The sequence below is a fragment of the Dermacentor albipictus genome, chromosome 10 (assembly GCF_038994185.2).
Source record: "Dermacentor albipictus isolate Rhodes 1998 colony chromosome 10, USDA_Dalb.pri_finalv2, whole genome shotgun sequence".
Classification (NCBI taxonomy): Eukaryota; Metazoa; Arthropoda; class Arachnida; order Ixodida; family Ixodidae; genus Dermacentor; species Dermacentor albipictus.
Window position 1 is genome coordinate 14,934,256 of NC_091830.1, and position 7,370 is coordinate 14,941,625.

Sequence of the window (7,370 nt, forward strand, 5' to 3'; positions counted from 1 at the left end):
GCAGCGTGTCCAGAGCGAAGCTCGAGAGCGGAGCCAGGCTGTAGCACACGCCTCATACATGACGCGTTTCGGCTATTGGAACGCTTGATAGCCATCGTAGATGAGTTCTGACTAAACGTTTTTTCAGAATCGATTCGACGTTTATTTGTTGGAAAAGTGAGGGGCCTAGCTATTAGAAAAGAAAATCAAAGGTGAAGTTTTCATTTTTGAACTTCGCGGTCGTGTCTTAGCCGCGGCACGTCATTATGCATGACTCCGCGTATTTCACTGTATACATTCGAATATTTGCGTTTTTTTTTCATTTCAGAAGGAGCTTAAGTTCTCATCATCAGTCTGGTTACGCCCACTGCAGGGCAAAGGCCTCTCCCATACTTCTTGAACAACGCCGGTCACGTACTAATTGTGGCCATGTCGTCCTTGCAAACTTCTTAATCTCATACGCCCACCTAACTTTCTGCCGCCCCCTGCTACGCTTCCCTTCCCTTGGAATCCAGTCCGTAACCCTTAATGACCATCGGTTATCTTCCCTCCTCATTACATGTCCTGCCCATGCCCATTTCTTTTTCTTGATTTCAACTAAGATGTCATTAACTCGCGTTTTTTCCCTCACCCAAACTGCTCTTTTCTTGTCCCTTAACGTTACACCTATAATTCTTCTTTCCATAGCTCGTTGCGTCACCCTCAATTTGAGTAGAACCCTTTTCGTAAACCTCCAGGTTTCTGCCCAGTAGGTGAGTACTGGTAAGACACAGTTATTATACACTTTTCTCTTGAGGGATAATGGCAACCTGCTGTTCATGATCTGAGAATGCCTGCCAAACGCACCCCAGCCCATTCTTATTCTTATTTCCGTCTCATGATCCGGATCCGCCGTCACTACCTGCCATAAGTAGATGTATTCCCTTACCACTTCCAGTGCCTCGCTACCTATCGTAAACTGCTGTTCTCTTCCGAGACTGTTAAACATTACTTTAGTTTTCTGCAGATTAATTTTTAGACCCAGCCTTCTGCTTTGCCTCTCCAGGTCAGTGAGCATGCATTGCAGTTGGTCCCCTGAGTTACTAAGCAAGGCAATATCATCGGCGAATCGCAAGTTACTAAGGTATTCTCAATCAACTCTTATTCCCAATTCTTCCCAATCCAGGTCTCTGAATACATCCCGTAAGCACGCTGTGAACAGCATTGGAGAGATCGTATCTCCCTGCCTGACGCCTTTCTTTATTGGGATTTTGTTGCTTTCTTTATGGAGGACTATGGTGGCTGTGGAGCCGCTATAGATATCTTTCAGTATTTTTACATACGGCTCGTCTACACCGTGGTTCCGTAATGCCTCCATGACTGCTGAGGTTTCGACAGAATCAAACGCTTTCTCGTAATCAATGAGAATATGTTAATATATTCATTGATTACGATATATATGGTATTGATTACTCAATACCATATATATGTTGAGTTTCTAGGCTCTTCTATAATGCAGTGAATTCTGTTTACCAACGAACTATTAGCTATTGTCCCGATAAGACACTGTCAAAATCTCATGACGTCACGGGGATGTTGGGTGTGTACTTGTAACGTGTGTCCCGTGGGCTTTTTTTTTTCCGCTACGGAAAAATTCACGGCTCTGGTATTTCACGTTCTTAACCCACGCCATATCATTGCAATGATTTTATAGCATCCAGAAGCGTCTACTTTCAAGATAACTGTTCTATTGATTCTTTCCGGATTCCTTGATTCGTCAGGAAAATATTTTCGAGTCACTGAGATAGCGACAGACGTCTGTAGTCGGTGACAACGTAAGCATGCAGTGAGAAATACACCGCCGCTTTCCAACACCGATAATTTGTACGGATGCTCCAGCCAGTTACGCTTGCTCGTTCCCGTGACATCACGCTAGCATTCTGAGCCAATCAGAGCTCACAAGATGGCGAATTTGGCAACTGGCAATCCGACAATCTTTTCGCAATCTTAGTAAATTTATTCATCATCATCATATGATTTTTAAATGCTAAGATGCTACAGTAATTATCAGATATATGTATATCAATGTACGTTCAAGCCCTTTTTCAAGCATTTTAAATGTGACCTGCAAATTCAGCTGGCTGGTATATATCTTTGACCACCTGAGTTCGCACGTAACTATAAACGCAATGCAAGCGGTTTTTTCACGCCACTACCTTCTAAACGGGTACGCTGGGATCAGGAATCGAACTTACAACAGTGTGCTTCGTAGCACTGCACCCGAAAAAGTCATTTTGAGGCATAGTCCACATACGGGGCCAGCCAAAAGCCTAGCTATTCGTACGCCAGCAGTATTTTTTTTTTACATAATTGAAGTTATACTAACAATCCTGCGCTAGTCACCGCAAATATCGCCCAGGTGATGTGGCAAAGCGTGCACACACACTTACACACAAGCGATTAAATAAAAAAAAACAACGCCTCGTTTTATGGTGACGTGCGCAACAGGACCGTCGGATGGTTCGTGAACGCACGGCTATAGATTTGGCTCTAAACAAAGCAGGGCCCTAGAGCGCGGAGAACCCCGAATGCTTGCTTGCCCCGCCCGAACGGGGACCTGCGAAGCTGTTTCTTATTTCCACTGCATCCCGATTTAGCGCGCCTGGCACACACGACGCAGCTCTCGCATTCTCTCTTCCCTTTATCGAACGAGACAATCTCGCCCCGTCGGCAATGTAGAACGACTGTCGGCGCTAACAGTGAAGAATACACACCCGCGTCCCACGCACCGATTTCGAATTCCCTCCAACCCCTGTCTTACTAATAACGGCGCAGCCCAGTCCGGAAAGAGGACTCGACGAGCAGTTCGCGCGAGCTGCGTTTCCGGCGACGAGATGCCATTGGCATGCCTAGAGCGACCTTGGCCACGCATGGTCGCACTCTAAGCGCGGCGACAATTATGCCCGAATTCTTGGCACGCAAATGAAACACACACTTTACTATATTTAGTATGGTGAACTAAGCACACTAGGGTATCGTCATCAACCTAAGTTTATGCGCCGCCCGCCGGACCAAGACCTCCTTTAGCCATCTATGTTTACTATAGTTAACCCTGTCTTTTGTGCGCGCATGCTTCATCCTATAGATCTGCAGATTTTTCTAATCTCTTCACACGATCGATCGACTTCATCATCTGCCGCCCTCGATTGCACGTCTACCTTCCCTTGGCATAGTCCATTCGGTTACGCCATAATACAGACCACTGGCCAATTACCCGCTCTACGCATCACGTGACCTGTTTCACTTCAGCTACTCTTGATCTCAACTCTATATTATCGCTTATTGTCTACACCCGTTTACTTTCTAATGCACGCCGGAGTCTTTGTCTCTTAATGCCATTGGGTATTATTTTCGTTTCATCCCTCACTGAGCAGTTCTTAGCTTCTTCTCAAAGTTTTTCTTTTTTTAGGGACACAAAAGAGATAATCTAAGTGAGTTTAGACGGATAAATCTTTCTTTTAATACTCCATTTTCGTTGATCATGCGGTAATAGTATGACAATTTTTTTTTCCTTGACGACTAGAAAAAAAGTTAGGCAAACGTTACATTTTCCTAATGTCGCGCCTGGTCACACCGAAGCCCAGCTCCTATACGCGAGTGTGACGTCACTGATTTCAAAGTTGTATTTGTTTCGTACTCTGGTCAATGTGGCTCAGTAAGTGTTTTTGTATTTCGCTATGTTCAAGCTTTAGCTCCTTTATTTTAGAACACAGTGTAGCCCATTTTTACAGATAAATGTTACGTCAGCCTTAGCAGACGCCATCAAAATTTGTGACGCCACGGCAAGCTTGTGCCGTAACTTCAAGGTGGCGCCGCTACTTCGATATAACGAGCTTCAATATAACGAATTCCTTGATATAACGAAGTATTTAAATTTTTCTTCATAGAGCACCATCTATTCAGAACCTCAATATAACAAAGTGCATTTATAAATGATCTCAATATAACGAAATTGTCGACTTTATCCACTTCGTTATGCCGAGGTTTAACTGTATTTCGTTTCTGGCTTACCAAGTATCTTGATTCCCACGGTAAGAGAGCCTTTTTTGGGGGGTAAATTATTCTTCTACAATACTAACAGATGCGATCTTTTCTCCCTATAATGTCCCTTTAAAATCCAAGTTTCTGTCCCGTAGGTTAGATGCACTAGTTGTATACTGCCTGTGTGTATGGCACATTTGTGTTCGGCTCGATTCTCAAGCTCTCCGGCTGAGTTTGCGCGCATTTACCCTGCTTCTGCTCGATCAGTGTGAACGTATACCTTCGAAGAAAAGTTTGCACCAACAGGACAGTAGCACGCGCAGAGTTTTCAAAAAGAAAAAAGGAAACGCTTGCAGGACCGATGGCAATTGTCATTGGGGACTATTAAGGTACGCCCCAAAGGGCGTAAACTTTTCTTAATATGTACCAGCACACTCTAAAAACTGTTTACATGTTTTGGGGGGTATCGTTGTCCCGCAAAACTAATTGTTACCCGTCTTGCTTGCGTTTCCATTCTTGAAAATTACCCGCCGTGGTTGATCAGTGGCTATGGTGTTTGGCTACTGAGCACGAGGTCGCGGGATCGAATCCCGGCCACGGCGGCCGCATTTCGATGGGGGCGAAATGCGAAAACACCCGTGTGCTTAGATTTAGGTGCACGTTAAAGAACCCCAGGTGGTCGAAATTTCCGGAGCCCTCCACTACCGCGTACCTCATAATCAGAAAGTGGTTTTGGCACGTAAAACCCCATAATTTAATTCTTGAAAATTCTGCGCGCGCTAGCTCCCTGTCGAAAATGCTGTGTCATGATGACAACGCGCACACCGTTAGTGGCGAAGTATCCCGCGCGAAGCGTTGAAGGAAAGGCGCGCAAGACAGGTGACAATTATTGTTAGGGGACAAGGTACGCTCCAAAGGGTGGAAACTTGGTGAATGCACGATATTAGGATGTACACGCGCTTCACCATAACAAAAAAGGGGAGTCGGAGCATGGCATAATCACTTACATCCGCAAGGAGAGCTGCCAGCGCACTCTGTCGTAGATTGAAGTAGACATGAAAATGACGTCACTCCCGAATCGCAAAAGATCTGGTACTTTTTGTTTTCCCTGTAGGGTCGCGGCCAAACTGAGTCATATGTGCTGAAGGTCTGACGGGTATGGTCCAGCTCTGTGATACACAGTGGCGCGCTATTACACAGTTTCTACAGTGCAAACGTACTCTCTTACGACAATTGTACACCCTTTGGGGTGTATATCTGCGATCCAACGATAATTGTCGTCTGCCCTGCTTGCGCTTCCTTGCTTGAAGAAAGGAAACCGCTTGCTGCTTTCCTGCCGAGAACGCACTGTCATGCTGATAACGCCCATGCGGTTCGTGACTTGCAAGTACCGGGCTCGCAGCGTTCAAAGGAAATGCGGACAAGCCAGATGACGATTATCGTTGTGTGGCAAGATACGACCGAAACGGTGTTTTTGTTTAAGAGTGTCAGAAGACGTCGCCAAGCGCTGCTAGCTGCTAACAGTCTACAATCACCGGGCTCCTCTGTCCACATGTATTACAAAAAGCGGCGTAAGTGAAAGTACTCACCGTTTGTATGCTTTTTAGGCTGTGGTCTCCAAACGTGCTTTCCTTTTTTAAAGAGTTCTGAACAGGAAACGCAGCTTGGTCGTTGAGACAATTTTTTTTTTCAATCACAAATCTACATTGAACTCACCGGTGAAGGTTTCAGCAAGTCAGTTGAAGAAGGCTTTCCGAATTTCTGAGCAGCTGCTTCCAGACGCCCGTTGGTCGCGTAGTAACAAACAACGAATTTTCAGCGACCAAAATATCGGTGTGATACAGCAGGCACAGCGACGCTATGTTTCACCGACAAGCTTATTTAAGGGCTGGAAATTTTCTTCTTGAGAAGGCAGTCATGCGCCATTGATCCCCGCATTTCTGTTTAGGCCTTTACGGTCGGCCCGTTGACAATGGGAAAGCCAAGTTGACAACGGCCGCTGCAATCAGGCGTTGATAACGCTTCTGTCAAAGAGCTAACAACACAATGTTCGCTGTTACCGCAGTCACCTACTATGCGCATTCACTACAGTACTCTGGTCATTCCAAATGGTGCCGCACTCTCGCACAACAGTGCTGTTTATAGTCGCTGAACAACCCACTCACTCTCTGCGCGGAACACCTCGGGCTTGGGACATTCCAGCTGTCGACGATCGTGCGTCTCGACCGAGCCAGCTAAGAACACACAAGTACAGACGCGATGACCGAGTGTCCTGGATACCGAACACAACGTTGCCTCCGAGACGAGGCAAGACGTATACTATCCGTCACTGAGTCACCGCAAACTGCGCTGCGATCACTACACGTGCCTGGGACGTTTCTGCGCGCTCTCGTCCCTGGTGGCGCTGGCTATCGTACACACGTCTCACAGTACAGCGACCATGGAGGCACGCGTTGCTTCCACGGACCTCTGTCGAAGGTTTCGAATGCAGCCAGGCGTCTCCGGAGTCGCGGAGGGGGAGCTCGCGGCTGGGTGCTGCGACGCACACTTACGCTCGACGACGACACGTCGCTGCAACACCGGAACTGGCCGATTCACGCCGCGGTTCGCTGGAGCGGCGGCGTACACAATGCGCGCGCGCGTCCCAGGAAGGACCTTGCCGTCTCGCATGCGGGAGTCGGAAGGGAATGATGTAGAGGGCGAACGAAGAAAGAATGCAAAGGAAGTGATACGGAATCGGTGAACAAGGTGAAGCAAACGCGACAAGAGCGAAGGAACAGAGGTGGTGGGCATGGGAACGATGAATGAGCGAACTGCGGAAGTCTGCGACATGAAGAATGAAGACAAATCGAAGAAGAAAACATTTGCTGCGATGCTTCGTAAAGCTTCACAGCAAATAAACGTTTCCTCCTTCTTGCAATAAGATAACCGAAAAAAAAAAATGGTACGCCATTTGCAGGAAGTCTTGAGGTGTCACCAAAGCCAATTGACTTTAACTGATTGTAAGCGCGACGACGATGGCAATAGAACGACAACTAGGCAAGATGAAGACATGATAGCTCATATGTCACGGGACCGGGACTGAGCTAAGGGTCGAGTGGGTAGAATTTTCTTTTACCACCTACAAAGCGGTATCAAGCAAAGTTTAGCTGAGCGTAGATAAATCGTAAGTTATGCACACTCTGACAGAAAATAGCAACACTTAAGTCAGTTTAAAACGATAAAATATCTGTACTTAAGTCTAGCTTCGTTAACTTAGCAGAAAAAGGTTAATTGTCACTGGAGGAAATAAAGTCCTTACTACTGTTAAACATCGCGCAAAACACGGCGTCTTAGAGGCTACGGCCGGCGTTACGCTGCTAAGCCTGAGG

General features: G+C 46.5%; 1 protein-coding gene across 4 annotated transcripts in view; it reads right to left on the bottom strand.

Moving 5' to 3' along the window:
* The window catches only part of LOC135915827 (uncharacterized), a 28,879-nt gene extending 21,950 nt beyond the window's left edge, over positions 1-6,929 (bottom strand). The window contains exons 1-2 of one of the 4 annotated variants that reach the window (XM_065449004.1): positions 5,716-6,132; positions 5,589-5,645 (exon numbers count right to left, since the gene is read on the bottom strand). The gene's annotated coding sequence lies outside the window, so the exon portion shown is untranslated. Of the gene's footprint in view, positions 1-5,588; positions 5,648-5,715; positions 6,133-6,164 lie in introns of those variants that run through there. The other 3 variants (XM_065449009.1, XM_065449006.1, XM_065449008.2) reach the window with 3 other exon arrangements.
* Between the last annotated feature and the right edge of the window lie 441 nt (positions 6,930-7,370).